Consider the following 27,310-nt stretch of genomic DNA (forward strand, 5'->3'; position numbering starts at 1 on the left):
GCAATTCCTATCCAAATACCATTGACATTATTCCTGGAGCTGGAACAATCTTAAAATTTGTATGGAACAGGAAAAGACCCCAAATAACCAGAGGAATGTTGAAAAAGAAAACCAAAGCTGGTGGCATTACAACCTCTATTACAAAGCCATAATCATCAAGATAGTGTGTACCAGCACAAAAACAGATGCATAGATCAATGGAACAGAATAGAGAGCCCAAAAATGGACTCTCAACTCTATGTTCAACTAATCTTTGACAAAGCAGGGAAGAATATCCAATGGATGAAAAACAGTCTCTTAAACAAATGGTGTTGGGAAAATTGGACAGCCACATGCAGAAGAATGAAACCGAACCATTTCCTTACACCATACACAAAAAGAAACTCAAAAAAGATGAAAGACCTAAATGTGAGATAGGAATCCATCAAAATCCTTGAGGAGTACACAGGCAGCAACCTCTGTGACCTCAGCCATAGCAGCTTCTTGCTAGACATGTCTCCAAAGGCAAGGGAAACAAAGGCAAAAATGAACTATGGGACTTGATTAAGATAAAAAGCTTCTGTACAGCAAAGGAAACATTCAACAAAACCAAAAGACAACTGACAGAATAGGAGAAGATAGCTGCCAATTTCTTATCAGATAAAGGTCTAGGTTCCAAAATCTGTAAAGAACTGATCAAACACAACACCCAAAGAACAAATAATCCAATCAAGAAATTGGCAGAAGACATGAACAGACATTTCTCCAAAGAAGACATCCAGATGGCCAACAGACACATGAAAAAAGCTCAACATTGCTAGGCATCAGGGAAATACAAATCAAATCCACAATGAGACACCACCTCACACCAGTCAGAATGTCAAAAATTCACCACTCAGGAAATGACAGATGTTGGTGAGGATGTGGAGAAAGGGGAACCCTCTTACACTGTTGATGGGAATGCAAGCAGGTGCAGCCACTCTGGAAAACAAGATGGAGGTTCCTCAAAAAGTTGAAAATAGAGCTACCTTATGACCCAGCAATTTAGGGATTTACCCCAAAGATACAAATGTAGTGATCCAAAGGGGTACACGCACCCAAATATTTATAGCAGCAATGTCAACAATAGCCAAACTATGGTAAGAGCCCAGATGTCCATCAACAGATGAATGGTGTATATATATACAATAGACTATTACTCAGCCATCAAAAATGAAATCTTACCATTGGCAGCAATGTGGATGGAACGAGAGGGTATTATGCTAAGTGAACTAAGTCAATCAGAGAAAGATTATTATCATGATCTCATGCATATGTGAAATTTAAGAAACAAAACAGATAGAAAAAAAACTAAGGGTTGCTGATAGGGGGATGGGGTAACTGGCTGATGGACATTAGGAGGATAAATGATGTAATGAGCACTGGGTATTCTATAAGACTGATGAATCACTGACCCTTGCCTCTGAAACTAATAATATGTTATATACTAATTAACTGAATTTTTTAAAAGATTATTTATTTATTTATTTATTTGAGAGAGAGCATGAGTGAGGAGAAGGTCAGAGGGAGAAGCAGACTCCCCGTGGATTTGGGAGCCCGATACAGGACTCGATCCCAGAACTCCGGGATCATGACCTGAGCTGAAGGCAGTTGTCCAACCAACTGAGCCACCCAGGGTGTCCCTAACTGAATTTTTAAAAAAGAGACTGTCGATACACAAAATAAGAACTTGAATTGAATAGATCTCAAGGGAATTATGTTGCATGGGGAAAAAATAGCTATATACTATTTAATGCCATTTATTTAACATTCTAGAAATGACAAAATTATAGAGATAGAAAACAGGTGAGTGGTTGCCAGGTGTTTGGGATGGGGTGTGGGAAGCATATTGGGTACAGCTTTCATGAGAGATCTTTGGGTGATGGAGCAGGTCTCTATCTGGATTGTGGTGGTGATCGCATGAATCTACATATGTGATAAAATTGCACAGAAGTGTACACACACACACACACAAATGTGTATGTGGTGATATCTGAATAAAGTTGTGGATTGTACCTGTCACTTTCCTGTTTTGATGCAATGTATTATCATTGGCAGAAACTGGAGCTCGGGTACATGGGATCTTTCTATATTATTTTTTTACAACACCCTGTTGATCTGTAATTATTTAAAATGTAAAAAGTCAAATTCAAAATATATTCATTGCATATACATATGTCTCTATATACAATTTCTAGTACTGACTTTTGCATATATGTGATTTTTCCATACTATCATCCTGAAGTGTCATTCTGCAAACTTGATTTCTCAACATTCTGGTTTTTTTTTTTTTAAGATTTTATCTATCTATCTATCTATCTATCTGGAGTACATGCATGAGAGAGAGTGGGGAGGGAAGGGCAGAGGGAGAGGGAGAACGAATGTCAAGCAACTCCATGCTAGAGTGAGATACAGGGCTCGATGTCACCACCCTGAGATCATGACCTGAGCCAAAACCAAGAATCAGATGCTTAATCGACTGATCCACTGGGGCGCCCCTCAACATTCTGTTTTGAGGGCCATCCAAAACTAATAGAGACCTAGGTCTTGTAACTACTGGATAGGATTTAATATATGGATATGTCATGCTTATTTATCCCTCCCCGACTTATGAACATTTAGTTTTTTTCAGTTTTTCCCTGTTACAAAGCTTGGTGTAATGAATATTCTTGTATGTGACCTTTTGTGCACATGGACAAGGGTTTTTCTAGTATGGTATTTCCTGTACTTAGAGGCAATAACAATACTAGCTGTCAATATTTACTGAGGACTGGCTATAATATTGTTATGATTGATGAGGGAATGGGGAAGTTAATTCACTTACCGAAAGTCACACACTCAATAAGTGGCAGTGCCAGGATTCAAACCCATCCTGTCCAATTCCCAAGCCCATATTCTTTTTTTTTTTTTAAGATTTTATTCATCTATTTGACAGACAGAAATCACAAGTAGGCAGAGAGAGAGGAGGAAGCAGGCCCCCCGCCGAGCAGAGAGCCCAATGCGGGGCTCGATCCCAGAACCCCGGGACCAGGACCCGAGCCGAAGGCAGAGGCTTTAACCCACTGAGCCACCCAGGCGCCCCTCAAGCCCATATTCTTAACCACCGTGGTGTGCTGCTGCCTGCAGCAGTGTTCAGTAAAAATCTTCTGGATGTCTTCTTTGAATGAATGTTGATCCAGGTGTCCTCAATCTGTACTTTACAGTTTAATCTTTCAACCTAAAATGGTGTCTTTTTATTTATTCTGGTTAATTAAATCATCTTGATTTGAGACCATAATATTTCAGCATGGTGAGATAAATATGTACTTCAAACACAAGTGTTTTTAGAGCATTTCCTATAAAGTGTTCCTGCCAAATATGTTGAACTTGAATCCAATCAGGTTTCTAGTGTTATCTTCCATTTATTTTTAAAAAATTTTTAAAGATTTTATTTATTTATTTTACTGAGAAAGAGGCAGGGAGAGAGGGAATACAAGCAGGGGGGGTGGGAGAGGGAGAAGCAGGTTTCCCACTGAACGGGGAGCCCAATGCAGGGCTTGATCCCAGGACCCTTGGATCATGACCTGAGCCAAAGGCAGACACTTAACTGACTGAGACACCAAGGCGCCCATATGATGACATTGCACGAATCTTTGGCCAGGATCTCCATAATACCATCTCTTTCCATCCAGTCTCTCCTATAGCCTTGGCTTCTTAAAGGATCTTACCAGGAAGTTCTTAGATGCCTGTTTAGATAAATACACAAAACAAACAAACATTGGACTTCAAATCCTGCTAATTTTCTTTTCCTCTTAGGGAGAAATTCAAGTTGTGAACTTAAAGAATGTGGTCTCTACTACATAACCTCCAAACTTGACTCCTGGTTACTTATGTAATTTCCCATCTTTGAATGTTTTTCACTTGTCCTGGTCTCTGTCTTTTTGTAAAAAAGTCAGATTCTTTCTTTCTTTCTTTCTTTCTTTCTTTCTTTCTTTCTTTCTTTCTTTCTTTCTTTCTTATAAATTCTTTAAAAAAAAACAACTTTCAGTGTTTATTGCTTGTATATAGAAAAGCAATTGAATTATTTTTTATTTTTTATTTTTATTAACATATAATGTATTATCTGCACCAGGGGTACAGGTCTGTGAATCATCAGGCTTACACATTTCACGGCACTCACCATAGCACATACCCTCCCCAATGTCCATAACCCACCCACCCTATCCCTAACCCCAAGCCCCCAGCAACCCTCAGTTTGTTTTGTGAGATTAAGAGTCTCCTATGGTTTGTCTCCCTCCCGCTCCCATCTTGTTTCATTTTTTCCTTCCCTACCCCCCACAATGCCCTGCCCTGCCTCTTGAATTCCTCATATCAGAGAGATCATATGATAATTATCTTTCTCTGATTGACTTATTTTGCTCAGCATAATACCCTCTAGTTCTATCCACATCATTGCAAATGGCAAAATTTCATTTGTTTTGAAGGTTGCATAGTATTCAATTGTATATATGTACCACATCTTCTTTATCCATTCATCTGTTGATGGAGATCTAGGTTCTTTCCATAGTTTGGCTATTGCAGACATTGCTGCTATAAACATTTGGGTGCACGTGCCCCTTCGGATCACTACATTTGTATCTTTAGGGTAAATACCCAGTAGTGCAATTGCTGGGTCATAGGGTAGCTCTATTTTCAACTTTTTGAGGAACCTCCATGCTATTTTCCAGAGTGGGTGCACCAGCTTGCATTCTCACCAACAGTGTAGGGGAGTTCCCCTTTCTCTGCATCCTCGCCAACATCTGTCATTTCCTGACTTGGTAATTTTAGCTATTTGACTGGTGTGAGGTAGTATCCCATTGTGGTTTTGATTTGTATTTCCCTGATGCCGAGTGATGTTGAGCACTTTTTCATGGGTCTGTTGGCCATCTGGATGTCTTCTTTGCAGAAATGTCTGTTCATGTCCTCTGCTCATCTTGATCAGATTCTTTGTTCTTTGGGTGTTAAGTTTGATCAGTTCTTTATAGACTTTGGATACTAGCCCTTAACCAACTGAACCACCCAGGTGCCCCTTGATACATGCCTTAAAAGCACTGTGGTTATGTAAGAAGATGTCCGCTTTCAAGAAGAGATTGTTACCAAAGTATCTTCAAATGAAATGTTTGGAATTTGCTTTGAAATACCCTGTGGGGGGCGCCTGGGTGGCTCAGTGGTAGCCTCTGCCTTCTTCGGCTCAGGTCATGATCTCAGGGTCCTGGGATCGAGCCCCACATGGGGTTCTCTGCTTAGCAGGGAGCCTGCTTCCCCTCTCTCTCTCTGCCTGCCTCTCTGCCTACTTGTTATCTCTGTCTGTTCAATAAATAAATTAATTAATTAAAAAAAAAAGAAATACTCTGTGGAAGGGACGCCTGGGTGGCTCAGTTGGTTAAGCATCCAACTCTTGATCCCAGCTCAGGTCTTGATCTCAGGGTTATGAGTTCAAGCCCTGCATTGGGCTCCACACTGGGCATGGATCCTACTTAAAAAAAGAAACTCAATATAATTTTGTGACCCATTTTTCTCCTTCACAAGCATTTTTAATATTGGCATGAATTCTCTTAAGCATCATATTTAGTGATGGCATAATAGTTCATTGAATAGTTATACTCAGGCTGCATTTGATACCTCTCCTCTGTGCTTACATATCATTCTATTAAGATTTCTATTAAAATATTTATTCTGAATCACATTTTTTGTGTGGGAGAAGGCATAGTCTCTTCCTATATACTAAACCAAACACAGTGCTTGATACAGAGTAAATACTTAACAAAAGCTTATATAAATTAAATGAAAAATTGATACTTTTTGGGGTTATTCAATTAGCTGTGTATAATGGCCCATGTTACTTTATTTTGTCAATCAAAATGTCATGAAAGTCCATGTTGGATTCATTATTTGAATGACATTTTACTGCATATCCCTGGTCTTTCAGTCTATTATCCCAATCAAAAATTAAAATGGCTTTTGTTAATAAACTTTCCCTTGTTCTTATTGCTCATCACCTGATCCTTAGACAAACTGATGAAGCATTCACATAGTAATCTACAAAAATTATACTGGGTAGCAACACCAAAGTGGCAGCAACTAGTTTTCCATGAATCTTTCATATGAATGCTTCAAAATTTTAACTAATGTAAAAAATTAATATTTTCCATAACAAGATCATGGTGATGTCTGCCGTGACCTGGAGCAAGGTAGGCTATGTGAAATAGGGCAAGGCAGCATATAATTTGCTTTGAGGTACAATGAGTTAGTTTAAGATTGGATAGTTTGGTTAATTTCAGTAGGCTCTGGGCTATTGGGATGATCTCTAGTTGTCTGGTACCTGGCCTTAGGGGTGAATTAACTAGTCCCAGGAGGGGACGTCTCTCCAGGATCAAAGCCCCAAATCCCAGACTGTCAAAAATAAAGAAAATAAGAAAGTATGTCAACACAGCTCTTATAAGTGAAAAGTCCAGGAAAATTAATTTTCTGGCATAGCTGGATATGACACATATTATATTATCTAAGCGTCATGCTCAGGCTCCCCCTGGTGGTTCCTGGCAGTTCCAGACTCCACTATTCCCTTTCCACCCACACTCCACGATGCCTAAATGACTACAACTGCTCTTCTCTGCATCCTTTTTGCTTCAAATCCAGAAAGAAAGAAACAGCTTCTTTTTGCAAATAGCCAAACAAAAATCCTGGTCCTCATTCTTCTTGGCCAGACTTGGACCAATCAATGCAGCTAATGGGATGGGAATTGCCTATAGGAAGCACCATTGACCCTGCAACCACATGGATTGAGAATAGAGTAGAGGCGGCTCTTTGGGTGTTCTGGTATGCTGTTTTACAGGAAGAATAGAAAATGGATGCTAGGGAACCAAACCAAACCAAGCAAAACAAACAAAAACAACAAAAATGGCTGTCTCCTACACAAAAGATGTCAGACATATTTATCCTGGGATAGCTCTTACTTTGTAATCATTGTTTTGTGTAACTTTGACTCTCCCAGTTCAGTCACAAGTACCATGAAAAACGGTAGTATTTTGACATCCAGAGAAGATGGAGGAGTAGGAGGCCCCTAAACTCACCTTGTCTCATGGTTACAACTAGGTTACACCCACATCAGTATAAATAAGCCAGAAAACAGGCCAAAGAGTAGTAGAATAGATTCTCCATAGATAAGTGGAGACAAAAGACCACTTTAAAGAGGGTAGGAAGGGCAGAGATGCAGTTGGGTGCCAAAGGACCCACAGGACTTTTTGCAGGGGGATAAAGATGCTGTGGGAATGGAGTGGTGAGAGAAACAGACCCTCATACCAGGTGCCCCAGACACAGGGAACCTGAATGGGAAGATGAATCCCTATAACATTTGGCTTGGAAAACCAGGGGGACCGAATTTAGTAAGTTCTTATAATCAGCAGGGCTTACCACTTGAAACTTAAAAAATCAGCAGGCTTGGCTCTGGCTCCCTCCTATCAGGAGGGTGATAAGAAACTGGGTCCCCACTATTAAAGAGATATGCAGAAATACAGCATAGAAATAACAGTTTGGAAATTTCCTGGGGTATATGGGAGGGAAATTTGTTCACTAATCTCAGAGCATATGCTGGGAAACTTCTCCAAGAAGAAAGGAGTGGGCAGGTGCCATTGTCATCCCCTCCCCCACCGCCCAAGCATGGATACATGGACAGCTGCAGGAATTAGCACAGTGCTAATACTTGCTACCTAACTTGCTAAAACACACACCCTGCCCCATGTTCTCCCGTAGACATGTACCGTCCAGCGAAGCCTTGGCTCTAGGTCCCATCCCACAGCAGACCTGAGCAAACCTTGCTAAAACCGAGCATCCTGCCCTGGCATATTTTTGTACAAGATACTCACTGGACTTGAGAAAAGAGTTGAGAACCTCAGTGAGACCCTTGACAAAGAGATAGAAAACATAAAAAAGAACCAATCAGAGATGAAGAACTCAATAACTGAAATTAAAAATACACTAGAGGGAATAAATAATAGATTAGAGGAAGCAGAAGAACAGATCAGCAACATAGAGGACAGAGTAATGGAAAGCAATCAAGCTGAATGATAGAGAGAAAAAAAATTATAAAACAACTAGGTTTAAGCAAATAACTGATACCATCAAACATAATAACATTTGCATTACAGAGATCCCAGAAGGAGAAAAAGAGGAAGGGGAGCAGAAAATTTATTCGAAGAAGTAATGCTTAAAACTCCCCAAATCTGGGGAAGGAAACAGATGTCCAGATCCAGGAGGCACAGATAGCCTCCAGCAAAATCAACCCAAGGAGAGCCACACCAAGACATGTAGTAATTAAAATGGCAAAAATTTGTGATAGAGAATTTTAAAAGCAGCAAAAGAAAATAGTTACATAAAAGGGAAGCCCCATAAAGCTATCAGTTAATTTTTAGTAGAAACTTTGCTGGTCAGAGGGAAGTGGATAATATATTTAAAGTGCTGAAAGAAGAAGAAGAAAGAAAAAAAAAACCCAGAGGGAAGAATATTCTATCTAGCAAGGCTATCATTTAGAATAGAAAGAGAGATAAAGAGTTTCTCAAACAAAAGTTAAAGGAATTCATGACCACTAAACCAACCCTACAAAAAATATTAAAGTGGACTATTTGAGTGGAAAGGAAAGACCATAAGCAGGAGTAAGAAAATTAAGAAGCACAAAAGCAGTAAAATTAAGTATAAGAATCAGTCAAGGTGTTCACAAAGTAAAAGGATGTAAAGTATGATACTATACTTAGAATGTGGGGTGGAGGAGGAGTAAAGAATGGCTTCAAACTTAAGGGACCATTAGCTTCATATAGAGTGCTATACACATAAGATATTAGATACAAATCTAATTGTAACCACAGTCCAAAAACTGATAATAGATATGCCAAAAATAAAGAGGAAAGAATCCAAGTATATCACTATAGAAAGCCAGCCAACTGTGAGACAAGAGAGCAAAAGAAAGGAACAAAGAAAAACTACAAAAACAACCATAAAACAAGTAATAAAATGGCAATAAGTGCATACCTATCAATAATTGCTTGACTGTAAAGGGACCAAATGCTTCAATCTACACATGGGGTGATGGAATGAATAAAAAAGCAAGACACATTTATACACTGCCTAAAGAGATTCATTTGAGAACTAAAGACACAGGTATATTGAAAGCAAGGGGATGGAAAAGCATTTATCATGCAAATGGAAGTGAAAAGAAAGCTGGGGTAGCAAAATAGACTTTAAAACAAAATAGACTTTAAAACACAGGCTGCAGGGCACCTGGGTGGCTCAGTGGGTTAAAGCCTCTACCTTCGGCTCAGGTAAGAGTCCCAGAGTCCTGGGATGGAGCCCCGCATTAGGCTGTCTGCTCAGCAGGGAGCCTGCTTCCTCCCCTCTCTCTGCCTGCTTCTCTGCCTACTTGTGATCTGTCAAATAAATAAATAAAATCTTAAAAAAAAAAAGACTGCAACAAGAGACAAAGAAGGATACTATATAATCATAAAGGGAATAATTCAACAAGAAGATATAACAATTGTAAATACTTATGCAGCCAAGATGGGAGCACCCAAGTACGTAAAGCAGCTACTATCAAACATAGAGGAAGTAATGGATACAAATACAATAATAGTAGGAGTCTTTAACATCCCACTTAGATCAATGACCAGGTAATCCAAACAAAATCAACAAAGAAATAGTGGCTTAAATGACACATTGGACCAGACAGATTTAACAAATATATTCAGAGCATTCGATTCTAAAACAGCAGAATACACATTCTTCTCAAGTACACATGAAACATTCTCCAGAATATATTCCATATTAAGCCATAAAATAAATCTCAACAAATTCAAAAAGACCAAAGTCATACCATGAATCTTTTCCAACCAGAATGCTATAAAACTAGAAATCAACCATAAGAAAAAATCTGGAAAGAACACAAATACATGGAGGTTAAATAATATGCTACTAAACAATGAATGGGTCAACCAAGAAATCAAAGAGGACATTAAAAAAATACATGAAAGCAAATGAAAACGAAAACACAATGGTCCCAAATCTTTGAGATTCAGCAAAAGTTGCTCTAAGAGGCTGACATCAAGAAGCAAGAAAAATCTCAAATAAACAACATACCATCATACCTAAACGAGCAAGAAAAAGAAGAAAAAACAAAACCCAAAACCAGTAGAGGGAAGAAAATGATAAAGAATAGAGTAGAAACAAATACAATAGAAACTAAAAATACAATAGAATAGCTCAATGAAAACAAGAGCTTGTTCTTTGAAAAGATCAACAAAATTGATAAACATTTAGCCAGACTCATAACAACAATAACCAAAAAGACAGAGGACTCAAATAAACAAAATTAGAAATGAAAGAGGAGAAATAATACCTTACCACAGAAATACAAAGGATAATGAGATTATGAAAAATTACATGCCAACAAATTGGACAACCTAGAAGAAATGGATAAATTTCTAGAAACACATAACCTCCCAAAACTGAATCAGGAAGAAACAAAAAATTTGAACAGACTGATTACTAGCAATGAAATTGAATCAGTAATCAAAAAACTCCCAAGAAATAAAAGTACAGGACCAGAAGTCTTCACAGGTGAATTCTACCAGACATTTAAAGAAGAAGTAATACCTATTCCTCTCAAACTATTTCAAAAAACAGAAGAGGAAGGAAAGCTTCCAAATTCATTCTATAGGGCCAGCATTGCCCCAATACTGATACTAGGCAAGGACACTACCAAAAAAAAAAAAAGAAGAAGAAGAAGAACTACACAATAGCCCTGATGAAAAAAGAGATAAAAATCCTCCACAAAATATTGGCAGAATGAATTCAATGATCATTAAAAAAAATAATTCACCACCACATGGGATTTATTCCCAGAATGCAAGGGTGGTTCAATATTCATAAATCAATCAACATGATATATCACACAGTGAGAGAAATGATAAAAACCACATGATCATTTCTATAGATGCAGAAAAGGTATTTGACAAAGCATAACATCCGTTCATAATAAAAACCTTCAACAAAGTAGATTTAGAGGGAACATACTTCAACATAATAAAGGCCATATATGAAAAACCCAAAGCTAATATCATACTCAATGGTGAAAAACTGGGGGCTTTTCCCCTAAGATCAGGAACAAGACAAGGATGTCCACTTTCACCAACTTTATTCAACATATATTGGAAGTCCTAGCCACAGCCATCAGACAAGAAAAAGATATAAAAGGCATCTTAATTGGTAAGGAAGAAGAAAACTTTCACTATTTGCATATCACATGATACTATCTATAGAAAACCCTAGAGAATCCACCAAGAAACTACTGGAACTGATAATGAATTCAGGAAAGTTGCAGGATACAAAACAGTATACAGAAATCTGTAGCATTTCTATACACTATTAATGAAGTAGTATAAAGAGAAATTAAGAAAACAATCCTATTTATAATTACACCAAAAATAATAAAACACCTAAGAGGTGAAAGAACTATACTCTGAAAACTATAAAACACTGATGAAGGGGCGCCTGGGTGGCTCAGTGGGTTAAGCCTCTGCCTTCGGCTCAGGTCGGGATCTCGGGGTCCTGGGATCAAGGCCCGCATCTGGCTCTCTGCTCAGCGGGGAGCCAGCTTCCCCCTCTCTCACTGCAGGCCTCTCTGCCTGTGATCTTTTTCTCTCTGTCAAATAAATAAATAAAATCTTAAAAAAAAAAACCCTAACTGATGAAAGAAATGGAAGATATACAAACAGATGAAAAATTATTACATGCTCATGGAATAGGGAAAACAAATATTGTTAAAATGTCCACATTATTTAAAGCAATCTATAGATTTAATGCAATCCCTATCCAAATATCATTAGCATTTTTCACATAACTCAAATAAATAATCCTAAAATTTGTATGGAACCACAAAAGACCCTGAATAGCCAAAGCAATCTTGAAAAAAGAAGAATAAAACTGGAGGTATCACAATCTCAGATTTCAAGATATAGTACAAAGCTGTAGTGTATCACAACACTATGGTACTGGCACTAAAATAGACACATAGATCAATAGAACAGATTAGACATCCCTAAAATAAAACTCATAATTACATGGTCGATTAATTTTTGACAAAGGAGACAAGAATATGCATGGAATAAGACAGTCTCTTTAACAAATGGTGTTAGGAAAACTGGTCAGCTACATGCAAAACAATGGAATTGGACCACTTTCTTACATCATACACAAAAATAAATTCAAAATGGATTAAGGGCCTAATTGTAAGAATTGAAACTATCAATTCCTAAAAGAGAGCACAGGCAGTAATTTCTCTGACATTGGCTCTAAGCAACATTTTTCTAGATATATCTCCTGAGGCAAGGGAAACAAAAGCAAAATTAAACTATTGAGACTACATAAAAATAAAAAGCTTCTACATAGCAAAGGAAACAATAAAACTGGAAGGCAACCTATTGACTAGGAGAAGATATCTGCAAATGACATATTGAATAAAGGGTTGGTACCCAAAACATATAAAGAACTTGCATAGCTCAACACACGAAAACCAAATAATCCAATTAAAAAATGGACAGAAGACATGAATAAACATTTCTCCAGAGAAGACATCCAGATGGCCAACAGAAACATGAAAAGACGCTCAACATCACTCAACATCAAGGAAATGCAAATCAAAACCACAGTGAGATATCACTTCATATCTGTCAGAATGACTGAAATCAACACATGTAACAGCAAGTTTTGATGAAGATGTGAAGAAAAGAACCCTTGTGCACTACTGGTGGGAATGCAAACTGGAGCAGCCATTGTGGAAAACAGTATGGCAATTCCTCAAAAAATTAAAAATAGAATTATTATATAATCCAGTAATTCCACTACTGGATATTTACCCAAAGAATATGAAAACACTAATTTGAAAAGATACATGCACTCCTATGTCTATTGCAGCATTACTTATAAAAGCCAAATTATCAAAGCAACACAAGTGTCCATCAATAGGTGAATGGGTAAAAGAGGTGTGGTACATACATAAAATGGATTACTCAGCCATAAAAAAGAAAGAAATCTTGCCATTTGCAATAACATGGGTGGATCTAGAAAGTCTAATATTAAGTGAAATAAGTCAGTCAAAGAAAGTTAAATACCATATAATTTCACTCACATGTAGAATTTAAGAAACAAAACAAATGAACAAAGATAAAAAGAAGGGTGCTTGCTGGCTTAGTCAGTAGAGCATGTGACTGTTGACCTTGGGGTCATGAGTTCAAGCCACACATTGGGAATGGAGCCTATTTAAAAATAAATAAATAAAATCAGATAAAATTAGACTTATTAAAAAGAAAAAAAGAAGAAGAAAGAGACAAACCCAAAAAACAGACTCTTAACTATAGAGAACAAACTGATGGCTACCAGAGGGGAGGTGGGTGGGAGGATGGGGGAAATAGGTAAAGGGAATTAAGAGTACCCTTATTGTGATGAGCACTGAGTAATGCACAGGATTGTTGAATCACTATATTGTACACCCATGCTAATTACACTGGAATTAAAATTTAAAAAAATAATTGAAAAGAAAATCTAATACAGTATAGTCTTACTACAAACCATTTATAAGCACATTATAAACTGGCAGCTAGGGATAAGGATAAAATTACTTGAACCACCCTATTATTAAACCCACAAAATAAAAAGATATTTCATATGAAAAAATAGAACTGCAGAATTTAAAAATGTCTCACAAATACCAAAAAAGTAAGAACTGTCATATAGTTAAGGTTGATATATTATCTGACAGAGTTGAGTTTCTCAGCATCCGTCCCCCACACCTTATAATGCTATTGACACATGTCCGGTCTTTTGATATTTCATCTGTTCAAGATATCTCAAATCGCAGTTAGCAGTGCTGTGATCATGTCCGCAAAGTCTTTTATTCCATTTCAGTGCAATTTCCCTTGACATTTGAGTTCTGCCATCTTAGGCTTCAATTTCATCTTTAACATAGTCATTCACCAAGATCCATCCACCCCTTACAAATAATGTACCAGCTGTAAGACTCAAAGGGGTTATGAATAGATTGCCAGCCCCAGCTAACAGAGAGGGCTCTGAGGGGTTTAATTCAATCAGGTTAATTCTACCTCCCTTGTAGCAGTTATTGGTTTAGGTAATCTAAATAGAAGCCAGTTACATAAGATTAGCTGAACACTGGAATTGGATCTGGTTTGGCCCAATGAGGGAAAAATTTTTGTTTGAAGATATAAAAATTCCATTGCTTTTTAATTTTTTTAAAGATTTTATTTATTTATTTGACAGAGATCACAAGTAGGCAGAGAGGCAGGCAGAGAAAGAGGGGGAAGCAGGCTCTCCGCTGAGCAGAGAACCTGATGTGGGGCTCGATCCCAGGACCCTGGGATCATGACCTGAGCCAAAGGCAGAGGCTTTAATCCACTGAGCCACCCAGGCGCCCCTCCATTGCTTTTTTAATCTGCATTGTGTTAGGTCTTAACTTTCATTGAATTTACAGTATAGTTTAGAGATGAGATATAAATATGAAAATGTAAGTAATTTCCCCTAATATCCCCCTCTGAAGGCTTCTTGCTCTCCTCTGATCAAGCTACCTGCCGTATTTCCATGTAAATTTAAATGGGGTCATGGAGGAAGCCTCCAATATCTATAAGACATTGTCATTTTTCCTCAGTTCCAATACTAATATATATGAGCAATACATTGATGTTTCCATCTTCAGAAGTTTATACAGCACTGTGTATGTATGTATCTATAGAGACACATCTTTGTTAGTCATTTTAGTATTGTGGATCTAAGAAAGTTCATAATTTATTTTCATTAACAAAGCTAGAGATTTTTACTCTGTAGATAGAACTTTCGGAAATAATAAAGAATATGTGCAAAGATTTAGCTGCTAAAGATGCTCTTTCAAGTGTTTTCAGAAACATTTTATAAAAGGGGTGTGTGGGTGGCTCAGTTGGTTAAGGGTCTGACTCTTGGTTTCGGCTCAGGTCATGATATCAGGGTCATGGAATCAAGCCTCTTGCAGGTTCCAGGAGTGTGGGGTCTGCTCCAGATTCTCTCTCTGTCCCTCCTCCCCCTCTGCCCCTTCCCTTGCTTGCTCTCTCTCTCTCTCTCTCTCTCTCTCACACACACACACATATAGACAAAAATAAATAAATATATAAAATCTTTAGAAACATTTTGTGAATGTCTTATAACAATGTTGCCATAAGCATCTTTGGTATTTAATCTTTGTATTCATAATTATTTCATTAGGATGTAAATTGCCAGAAACAGAATTACTTCATAGATGTAACTTTCAGGTCTTTGCTACGGACAACACACACCTTAGCTTTAAAACTCATTTTCCTGCCTATGGTTTCTCTCTCCTTCCATTCTGTCTTTTGTTGGTGAATTCATCTTCCTAAAACACAGTGCTCAGCATTTACTTCCCAGCTCAAAGCCCTTCCTTTCCCCTTGCTGGGGCCCAGTTCTTCACTCTGATATCTGAGGACTTTTACAACCTGACTCTGCCCACCAATTTCCAGTCTTTTCTGCCACCACTCCCCTGTATGAGTCCTTCATTTAACTAAATTCATCTACTCCCTGGGCACCTGGGTGGCTCAGTCGGTTAAGTGTCTGCCTTTGGCTCGGGTCATGATCTCAGGGTCCTGGGATCGAGCCCTGCGTTGGGCTCTCTGCTCAGTGGGGAGCCTGCTTCTCCCTCTCCCCCTGCTTGTGCTCACACACTCTATCTATCTCTCCTAAATAAATAAATAAAATCGTTTAAAAAAAATTCATCTACTCCCCATCTCCCACTATTCTTTGTAATTGCCTGTCTTTACACTTTTGTTCATGCTGTTCCTACCACCATAACAAAGACGAACATTGAATAATAAAGGAAATGTTAGAATGAGGAATGAGTATTTCAGTTTGTCACAGCCTTCTGTAAACTTTTTCTCCACCTGTTTTTCTCCACATCACCAAACTGCTAAATTGTCCTGCCTTCAGTGCTAAAAGTATCCACATGTATATGCTGCTCCTCTCTCCCTTCCCATTCACCATCCCCTCACCTTCTCCAAACCGGGGGGCTATTCCACCTGCCTCGTGGGTTCTAGTCCCTTTTCTCTCTCCCATTAGTGGCCAGGCTCAACCTCCTCCTCAGAGCTGCCCTCTCTTATTGACTGTAGTGTCCACCAGATTCATTGTTCCTGTGTTCTCCATCTGTGGCCCCCTGGGTTCTACTCTTTGTTGGCCATCTCTGATCTTCTCTGTGTCTGCTGTCTATCCTTCTACCCTTTTCTGGTCTCCTTTCCTTCTTTTATTATGATTCCTATCTCTTAGTTCCCAGAAGAAGAGACAAACCTTCATAGTGCTGAGAACACTTTCTGTCATTTTCAATGCCTTTCTGTCATTTTCAATAACTGTCTTCTCCAATCCCATCAAGCAGAACATGCTTTTCCATCCTTCTAGACTCTTTCCATCATGCTTTCCTTCTTCTCCAATCCTTCCTTTCTGATCCTCACAGCCATCGCCGATGCTCAGATGCTCTGGCCTCAAATAACAAGAGAAATAAACCTCAGGGAAAGAGTCCTCATCCAGGGGAATAGGGAAGACAAAATAGAAAAACTACAAAAGTTTTAAAGAGAGAAAAAAGTGCTATTTGCCTCATAAGGTTTTTTCAACCTCAGTTTTGGTTTCTAGAGCACAATATAAAAGAAAGGCTGCATAAATTCTCAAGTGTTATTAGACCCAGAGGGAATGATCTAAATAAGCTTAAAATAAAAAGACTTCCACGAAGCACAGCCAAACTGTTAACAACTCTGGAATTGTGACAATTGCTAATGATAAAGGGAGAGTTTAGAAAGAAAAAGCCATAATTTGGTTAGAGAATTTAGATCTAATCATTGGGGGCAAATACGTAATTCTCAGACAGCACAAATAGGTTTTTAAAAATTTGGGGGCACCTGGCTGGCTCAGTCATTTAAGCGTCCAACTCTTGATTCTGGCTCAGGTCATGGTCTCAATGCCGTGAGATCAAGCCCTACGGGCTCTGCACTCAACAGGGGGTCTGTGGGAGATTCTCTCTTTCCACGTCTCTCTGCCCCTCCCCTGCCTCTCAAAAATAAATAAAGATAAGTCTTTAAAAAAAACCCAAACCAATTTCCTTAACTTCATTTGGCTGGGGTTGTTATTCCCATTAAGAAACCAATCTAAGGATAAAACAAGTGAGAAAAGTTAGACTTTTTTCTACATAATAGATTTTTTGAAGATAGATTCAAATGACAGAGACCTATTACATTCCTGTTACGTGGAATCATTTTTCCTATTATATCCATGCATAATAATTTAAACTTATATATGTAGAGTAAAATAATTCTTATCAGGGGTTTCTGTGTCCTCTGTTCACAGAGTTCTATTTGAAGTGAAATAGACTTTGAAATCAATATATTTATAAGACAAAGACATAACGACGTGATTTGGTGAGTGAAAGATAAAGGGAGGAGAGAAGATGATCAGGTAGAAAAATATCATAGTCAATATTTTTTTCTCTTTTTTTCATAGTTAATATTTTTAATATCCTCATTGTTCAAACATCTTACAGGATCAAATAACAATTTTTCAAATCCTTTTATAGTCTCTTAAGTCAGGTTATCTGAAAGCATTATTTTCTTTCTTTCTTTTTTTTTTAAAGATTTTATTTATTTATTTGACAGACAGCACAAGTAGGCAGAGAGGCAGGCAGAGAGAGAGGAGGAAGCAGGCTCCCTGCTGAGCAGGGAGCCCGATGTGGGGCTCGATCCCAGGACCCTGGGATCATGACCTGAGCTGAAGGCAGAGGCTTTAACCCACTGAGCCACCCAGGCACCCCGAAAGCATTATTTTCTTTATTATTTTGAATTATCATTTCATCAACATCTTTTTGGAAATTTGTAACTCATTTCCTTTTTCAAAAATAGCTTTATTGCATAGTATACAATTCATCCATTTAAGGTGTACAATTCAGGGGTACCTGGGTGGCTCAGTTGGTTAAGCGTCAGGCTCCTGATTTTGGCTCAGGTCATGATCTGAGTCATGGGATCAGGCCCTGCATCGGGCTCCACACTCAGCAGGGAGTCTACCTGAGAGTCTCTCTCTCTCCCTCTCCTTCTGACCCTACCCCTGCTTATGCATTTTCCAAAATAATAAATAAGTCTTAAAAATAAAGTGTACCATTTAATGGCTTTTAGTATATTCACAGAGTTGTGTAACCATCATCACAGATTTAGAATATTTTATTACTCTCAAAAGAAACCCTGCACCCCTTAGCTGTCATCCCCAATTTCCCCATTTACCCCCAGACCCAGGCAACCACTAATATATATTCTATCTCAATGGATTTACCTCTCTGAGGCATTTTATATAAGTGGAATCATACATTATATGGCCCTTTGTGACTGGCTTCCTTTTCTTAGCATAATATTCTTAAGGTTCATTCATGTTGTAGTACACATCAGTCCTTCATTTCTTTTATTGCTGAATAATATTCTATTGTAGGGATAAACCACATTTTATTTACCTATTCTTCAGTTGATGGACATTTGAGTCATCCTGACTTTTTGACTATCAGGACCAATGTTTCTATGAACATTCATCTACAAGTTATGCAAACCTATGTTTTTATTTATCATTTCTCTCAGGCAAATATTTAGGAGTAGAATTGCTAGATCACATAGTAACTCTACATCTAACTCACTGAGGAACTGCCAGACTATTTTTCAAAGTAGTTGTATCCTTTTACATCTCCACCAGCAATGTATGAGGGCTCCAATTTCCCCACTTCCTTGTCAACAGTTATTATTTCTGTCATTTTGATTACAGGCATCCTAGTGAGTGTGAGGTGGTCTCTTGCCATGTTTTCCATTTGCATTTACCTGTTAACTAATGATGTTGAACATCTTTTCATGTGTTGATTGGCCATTTGTGTATTTTCTTTGGAGAACTGTCTATTCGGGTCTTTTGCTCATTCTTAATTGGGTTGTCTTTAGGTTATTAAGTTGTAATCATTCTTGATGTGTACTGTTGTGTCTGAGTTCAAAGTTAACAAATCAACAATATATATTAAATCAGGTGTCTTTAAATAGAAACACATATAAAAACAAGGGTATGCATTGATCAGTTAGTTGGTGAAATGTAACCAGAGATTTGTAGGAACCTAACCTTGTACCTTCCCTAGGAGAAATGGTTCAGTATATGCTAATTCAGTGTTTATGGTGACTTTGTAGAATATAGTAAGAATTGACTATATTTTATTTTTTGATGCTATTGCAGATGGAATTGTTTCTTAATTTCATTTTTGGTTTGCTCATTGTTAAAGTACAGAAATATAGCTGATTTTGTATATTGATTTTGTATCATGCAACATTGCTGAACTTGTTTATTGCTTCTAAAAGTTTTTTAGCAGATTCACTAGGATTTTCTTTCTTTTTTTAAAAAAGATTTATTTATTTATTTTTGACAGAGAGATTGAGAGAGAGAGAGAGAGAGAGCAAGTGCACATGGTAGGGAGAGGAGAGAAACCCAAGAAGACTCTGCACTGAATGAGGGCCCACTGTGGGACTAAATCTCATGACTCTAAGATCAGACCTGAGCTGAAACCAAGAGTTGGATCCTTGGGGTGCCTGGGTGGCTCAGTGGGTTAAGCCTCTGCCTTTGGTTCAGGTCATGCCTCAGGGTCCTGGGATCGAGCCCTGCATCGGGCTCTCTGCTTGGCAGAGAACCTGCTTCGCCCCCACTCCACCCCCCCCCATCTGACTGCCTCTCTACCTACTTGTGATCTCTGTCAAATAAATAAATAATAAAATCTTTTTTTAAAAAAAGAGTTGGATCCTTAACCAACTGCACCACCCCTAAATATTCCTAAATATTTTCTAGTTTCCTTTGTGATTTCTTCTTTGACCAATTGGTTATTTAGGAATGTTTTGCTTAATTTTTGCATATTTGTGTGTTTCCCAAATGTTTTTCTAGTGTTGATTTCTAATTTCATTCCTCCATGGTCAGAAAATGTACTTCATATTATTTTTTTTAAAGATGTATTTATTTTAGAGATAGAGAGAGCACAAGTGGGAGAGGCAGAAGGAGAGGGAGAGAGAATCTCAAGCAGACTCCACACTGAGCATGGAGTCCAATGCAGGGCTGAACCCAGGATCCCGAGATCAGCACCTGAGCCAAAACCAAGGCACTGAACTGACTGCAACACCCAGGTGACCCGTGTTATTTTTATCCTTTTAAATGTATCAAAATTTGTTTTATGGCCTAGCATATGGTCTATACTAGAGACTTTTCTATGTGAACTTGAGAAGAATTATATTCTGCTGTTTGGGGATGGAGTGTTCATGGACAACTCTTAGATCTACTTGGCTTATAAAAACAAGCTCTCTATTTCCTTGTTGATCTTCTGCCTCATTGCTCTTTCCATTATTGAAAATGAGGTTTTGAAGTGTCTAATCATTATTGTTGAATTAATTATTTCTTCTTTCACTTTTGTCAGTTTTGCTTCATGCTTTCTGAGTTCTATTAGGTGTATATATTTATATTTTTCCTGATGGATTGATACTTTCATTATTATAAATGTTCCTACTTATGTCACTTTTTATAACTTTTTTGCTTTGAAGTCTATTCTGGTATTAGTATAACCACTCCAGCTTCTTATTCTTATCTTTGAATCTAAAAGTTGGATAGCATTAGATCCAATTGGAGAGTTATTGATACATTTAAAATTTAAATTTTTTAAAAAGATTTTATTTACTTATTTGACAGACAGAGATCACAAGTAGGCAGGGAGGCAGGCAGAGAGAGAGGAGGAAGCAGGCTTTCCGCAGAGCAGAGATCCCAATGCGGGGCTCGATCCCAGGACTCTGGGATCATGACCTGAGCCGAAGGCAGAGGCTTTAGCCCACTGAGCCACCCAGGCGCACCTAAAATTTAAATTATTGATACAGTTAAATAAGCACCTGCTATCTTGCTTTTTGTTTCTATATGTTTCATGTCTTTTCATTCTCCTACTATTTATGTATTGCTTTCTTTTGCATTAAGTCAATATTTTCTAGTGTAATATTTAAATTCCTTTAATTATTTCTTTAATATATTTTTGAGTTATTTTCTAAATAACAGCCCTAGGACTTACTATATACATCTTATCAAAATTGACTTCAGACTTAAATCAACTCAATTTCAGTGAGATATAGAAACATTATTGCAGTATATATCTCTATCTTCTCTTCCTCCTTTCTGTACTATTATTGTCATATGTATTATGTCTATGATGATACAAACTCAAAATTCACTATTATAGCTATTTATGTAATTTTATGTCTAGTAAGAAAGCTAAAAGAAGGAAGAAAGCAAGTATATATTTATGGAGATTGTTATATAACCTTCTTGTTAACCATTCCCAATCACTTTATTTATTCCTGTGGATCAGAATTACCATGTGGTGTACTTTCCTTACTCCATAAACTTTTGCTCCCAACATCTTTGTGCTACTAACTGCCAAATATAATACATTTCACATATTACAGGATGAACCATACAATTATATACACATTGCTTTATACAACTGCTTTAAAATAATTTGAGAAGGGGAAAATATGCATTTATTGTTTTCTTATATTATGTAATTGGATAATTACCTTCACCAGTATAATTTTTTTTATGTGGATTTTAATTACTGGCTGAAGTCACTTGCTTTTAGACTAGTGAATCACTTTTAATATTTTTTTTGCAAGGCAGGTCTGCTGACAATGAATTTGCTCAGTTTTTGTTTAACTGGGAATGTTTTTATTTTGCCTTCATTTTCAAGATATGGTTTTTCCCGATACAAAATTCTTGGTTGACACAACACTTTGAATATGCCATTCCAATAACTTGTGGCTTCCATTGTTTCAAATAAGAAGTCAGCTATTTATCTAATTTGGCTTTCTTTGTTCATGACTAATTGATTTTCTTTTGCTTTCAAATTTTCTCTTTGTCTTTGTACGTCAGCATTTTTACTATGATATACCTATACATGGATCTCTTTGTGTTTATCCTCCTTGGAGTTTATTAAGTTTCCTGGATGCATAGATTAATTTATGTATTATTTTTCATCAAATTTGGGTTGTTTTCAGCCATTATTTCTTTGAATATATTTTCTGGTTCCTTCTCTCCTCTTTTTTGGCTACTCTCATTATACATATGTTGGTATGTTTACTGGTATCACATTTTTCTATAGCTTTGTTAATTTTTCTTCATCATTTCTTCTTTATTCTTCAGATTATATAATCTCAATTGATCTACCTTCAAATTTTTTGGCTCTTTCTTATGCCAGTTGAGAAAAAGTCAGTTCTTTTGGAAAGAGCTTTGAACTCTCTCCTCTAATAGGCACTGTCTCTGAACCACTCCTCTGGAACTGACAGTAGAAGTGACCTGTAAGTGTTTTACAAACCAGATGCTAGATAGTAATGGTAGCCTCTGGCATTCTTGTCTTGCCTCTCCTTGTGTGGAACCTCTACCCTCCAAGTGATCTGTGGCAAGGCAGTTGGGACCCCAGTATTCTCCATTTGCAGTGCCTGGGGGGAGAGCCTCCATTATATGAATAAAAGCTGCATAGAGGAGAGGAGTCTGAATTTCTTAGCTATGCTCATCGGGAATATAGCTTCTGCAAGTCAGAGATGGAGAACATAAGACATGTTAATGGCATCACCTCATGAGATTCCTTATCCCTTGACTGGAAACTCAAGAGAAAGAAAACCCTGCTTTCTTGGTCAGATCTGCTTGAAGTGGCACTCTGCCAAAGCTGAATTGGAGAAGAGGCGTGAAGGAGCTGTGGTTCAAGCACTACAGACTTTTCTGTTTGTACTGAAATTTAGTAGATTTCCTTGAATAAATATTTCTTCATTTTCCGTATGACCTTAGGACAATTTTCAGAGACCTCAAATGGGTATTTTTATTTTATTTTTATTTTTTTTAAAGATTTTATTTCTTTATTTGACAGAGAGAGATCACAAGTAGGCAGAGAGGCAGACAGGGAGAGAGGGGGGAGGAAGCAGGCTCCCTGCGGAGCAGAGAGCCTGACGCGGGGCTTGATCCCAGGACCCTGGGATCATGACCTGAGCCGAAGGCAGAGGCCTTAACACACTGAGCCACCCAGGCACCCCCAAATGGGTATTTTTTAAAAATTTTCTTCATTTCTTTATTTTGCTGGGGGATAGATTCATGTAGTACTTCAAGCTGCTATTCTGGAAGTAGAATCCCTTGAATTTTAGTTTTCATAAAGAATCTTAGAATATTTAAAGTAACATGTTATTTGGGGAAAGCCTTATTTTTAAATGAATAACTCTGTTCCATATTCATTTCTTCTGCAATTTCTTTTAATATTTCTTACAAGGCAGGTCCGCTAACAATGAATTTGCTCCCATTAGTGAGATTAACAAGTATTATCACGAAAACAATATGTTCCTTTTAAAGCCATAGTTCTGGGGTCCCTGAGTGGCTCAGTCATTTAAGCATTGGCTTTCCCCTTGGGTCATGATCCTGGGGTCCTGGGATGGAGTCCCACATCAGGCTCCCTACTCAGGGGGGAGCCTACTTCTTCCTCTCTCACTCTCCTTGCTTGTGCTCTCTCTCCCTGTGTCAAATTTAAAAAATAAGTAAAAGCCATAGCTCTCTGTGTTTATATTTATAAATTCCATAGGCAAACACATATTTCTCCTTTAGTAGGTGATTTCAACAGATACCTAAACATTAGGATAGGACTGCAGCAGCTTGGACAGCAGGCAGAGTGGAGAAGTGGAAATGGCCAGCAACCCAGCTTTGCAAAGGCTCCAGGTGGCCACAGACACACATGGCACACCTGCCCCACCACCAAGGTAGCCAAGAGGAAGGTCAGCTCCGCCCAACAGGCAACAAAGGAGGAGCCCAAGGCAAGGTCAGAGAAGTTGTCAGCCAAATATGCTCCTGTAAAAGTGGAAACGAAACCGAACAATGTGACAGGAAAGGATAAATCTTCAGACAAAAAAGTGCTAACCAGAGGGGAGTGAAGGGAAACCAGGCTGAAGTAGCTAGCCAGAAAACAAAATAAGACTCACCTGCAGAAATCAGAGAAAATGAAAATGAGGAGAGTCTAGCCTCTGATGAAGCAAGAGAGAAAGAAACCAAGTCTGATTAATACCATATACCAGGTCTTATCACAGTCACTGTCCAATTGTTTGTACAATCCAGAAAAATATTTTTTTTTGGCAAATTTTTTTTAAATTTTATTTTTTATAAACATATAATATATTTTTATCCCCAGGGGTACAGGTCTGTGAATTGCCAGGTTTACACACTTCACAGCACTCACCATAGCACATACCCTCCCCAATGTCCATAACCCCACCCCCCCAACCCCCCTCCTCCCATCAACCCTCAGTTTGTTTTGTGAGATTGAGAATCACTTATGGTTTGTCTCCCTCCCAATCCCATCTTGTTTCATTTACTCTTCTCCTACCCCCTTAACCCCCCATGTTGCATCTCCTTTCCCTCATATCAGGGAGATCATATGATAGTTGTCTTTCTCCGATTGACTTATTTCGCTAAGCATGATACCCTCTAGTTCCATCCACGTCGTCGCAAATGGCAAGATTTCATTTCTTTTGATGGCTGCATAGTATTCCATTGTGTATATATACCACATCTTCTTTATCCATTCATCTGTTGATGGACATCTAGGTTCTTTCCATAGTTTGGCTATTGTAGACATTGCTGCTATAAACATTCAGGTGCACGTGCCCCTTCAGATCACTACATTTGTATCTTTAGGGTAAATACCCAGCAGTGCAATTGCTGGGTCATAGGGTAGTTCTATTTTCAACATTTTGAGGAACTTCCATGCTGTTTTCCAGAGTGGTTGCACCAGCTTGCATTCCCACCAACGCTCTAGGAGGGTTCCCCTTTCTCTGCATCCTCGCCAGCATCTGTCATTTCCTGACTTGTTAATTTTAGCCATTCTGACTGGTGTGAGGTGATATCTCATTGTGGTTTTGATTTGTATTTCCCTGATGCCGACTGATATGGAGCACTTTTTCATGTGTCTGTTGGCCATCTGGATGTCTTCTTTGCAGAAATGTCTGTTCATGTCTTCTGCCCATTTCTTGACTGGATTATTTGTTCTTTGGGTGTTGAGTTTGCTAAGTTCTTTCAGAGAAATATTTTTATCAACTATTTTGTAAATGCAAATTTTAGTGGCTCTAGAAAATTTTTGAAGAGAGAATCCCACCTCATTCCATTTTTTAAGTGTAATTTTTTTTAAGAGGTGAAATCATTTGTTGGTTGTTTATTTTTTGGTATAACCAGAAAATAGTGGGATATTGAATGTGGGATATTGATATCCTCAATTGTCTTGTGTGTCAGTTTAACATTCCTTGGATGGGGTAGGTTTATTTTTTTTTTTTTGGTTTGTTTGTTTGTTAATATTTTATCTGGCTTTTAAAATTATTTATTTATTTATTTATTTATTTATTTTATTTGACAGACAGATCACAAGTAGGCAGAGAGGCAGGCAGAGAGAGACAGGAGGAGGAGGCAGGCTCCCCGCCGAGCAGAGAGCCTGATGCGGGACTCGATCCCAGGACCCTGAGATCATGACCTGAGCCGAAGGCAGAGGCTTCAACCACTGAGCCACCGAGGTGCCCCGGGTTAGTTGTTTTTTTTTTTTTTTAAATATCCTGTAATACCAAGCATACTGAACAACAATTTGGAGTCAGTCATGCATTTAATATGTCTTGAATATTTTAAGTTCTATTCCCATGTTGTTTTGGTAGAATTATTTCCTAAAGAAAACCACTCCTTGATCTTCGTTCCTCCTGTCAGAATTTTGTATACTCTATAACATCTTGGTCATGGTAGTCCAGTTTTCCTAATATCTTTTTTAATGTTCTATGCAAGACTGAAAATCTGAGTATGCAGTGTATATGATATTAAATTGTGAATTAATGGGATTTAACAGTGCATCAGTATATCAACATTTGAAGATACAGGTACTTGATATACTGTTAAGAAATATTTGCCTCCAAATTTTTAAAAAAGATTTTATTTATTCATTTGAGAGAGAGACAGTGATAGCAACAGAGCACAAGCGGGGAGGAGAAGGAGAAGCAGGTTCCTCACTGAGCAGGGAGCTGGACGCGGGGCTCGATCCCAGGACTCTGGGATCATGACCTAAGCTGAAGGCAGATGCTTAACTGCCTGAGCCACCCATGCACCCCTTGCCTCCAAATTTTAAGCTGGAAGATCACTGGACTAACTTTTAGAGAAGAATCACAACTCTGTGATTTTTTTTTTTTTTAGATTTTTAGAATGTACATTAAGAATTGTATACAAATTGGGGTGCCTGGGTGTCTCGGTCAGTTAGATGTCCAACTCTTGATCTTAGCTCAGGTCTTGACCTCAGGGTTGTGAGTTCAAGCCCTGCATGGAGCCTATTTTTAAAGAAAAGGAATTGTGTACAAACTGAACACCTCAGAACAACCAATAAAAACTCAATCATGAAAGAAAAAAATAAACATAAAGGCAGCAATGATTCTAAAACACAATGAAACTCTAAGTTAAGGCTTTGTATTTGTTTTAAAACCCATATTCATATGTAATTATGCCCAAATCAAACTTGCATCTTCTAGGTTGAGTTCATCTCCCCAGGATCTATGTCATTTATCCTGAGCCAACAATTCCTTTGTATTGGATTGTATGAGATAGGAATTAGTAGCAATGATGATCATTTCACTTTAATGAATTATTAGTTCCTTTCTTAGGTTTTGGTCTCTGTTTAGATGATTTAGCCTTTAGTAGCTTAAGCATATGCAAAAGAAGAGATAGAGCATTTCTTTGCAAAACATGGCAAACCTACATACAAACCATATTAATTCTTATCTTCTTGAAAGTTGGCCAATAATTGATAATTCAGGACATCCTAAATACAGAAAACACCAAAAACATAGTTGACTACTCCCCAGCCTCCTTTTAAAATGTAGAACATGTCAAGGTAGGGATGGCAGGATCTGTTGATGGAGAGACTACATACAGGCTGTGAGAAGACACAAGGATGACTTGATGGCTTTGGGCTGAAGCAACAGGAGGGAGGGAATTGCCATTAAATGAAGCAGGCAGTTCTGCAAGGAGAGCAAGCTTTGGGGTATAGGGGTTTATCGTGGATATTTTAGTAAATAAAATGTTTAGGCTAGTGTCCGAATCACAATTTCACACTTTT

At 37.9% G+C, this 27,310-nt stretch overlaps 1 pseudogene; it reads left to right on the forward strand.

The window, feature by feature from the left end:
* Positions 1-9,582: 9,582 nt before the first annotated feature.
* On the forward strand, positions 9,583-24,235 carry LOC116877093 (annotated as a pseudogene).
* Positions 24,236-27,310: the final 3,075 nt, after the last annotated feature.

This window comes from Lontra canadensis, unplaced genomic scaffold (genome assembly GCF_010015895.1).
Source record: "Lontra canadensis isolate GAN:19392208 unplaced genomic scaffold, GSC_riverotter_1.0 scaffold50, whole genome shotgun sequence".
In the NCBI taxonomy this organism is placed as follows: Eukaryota; Metazoa; Chordata; class Mammalia; order Carnivora; family Mustelidae; genus Lontra; species Lontra canadensis.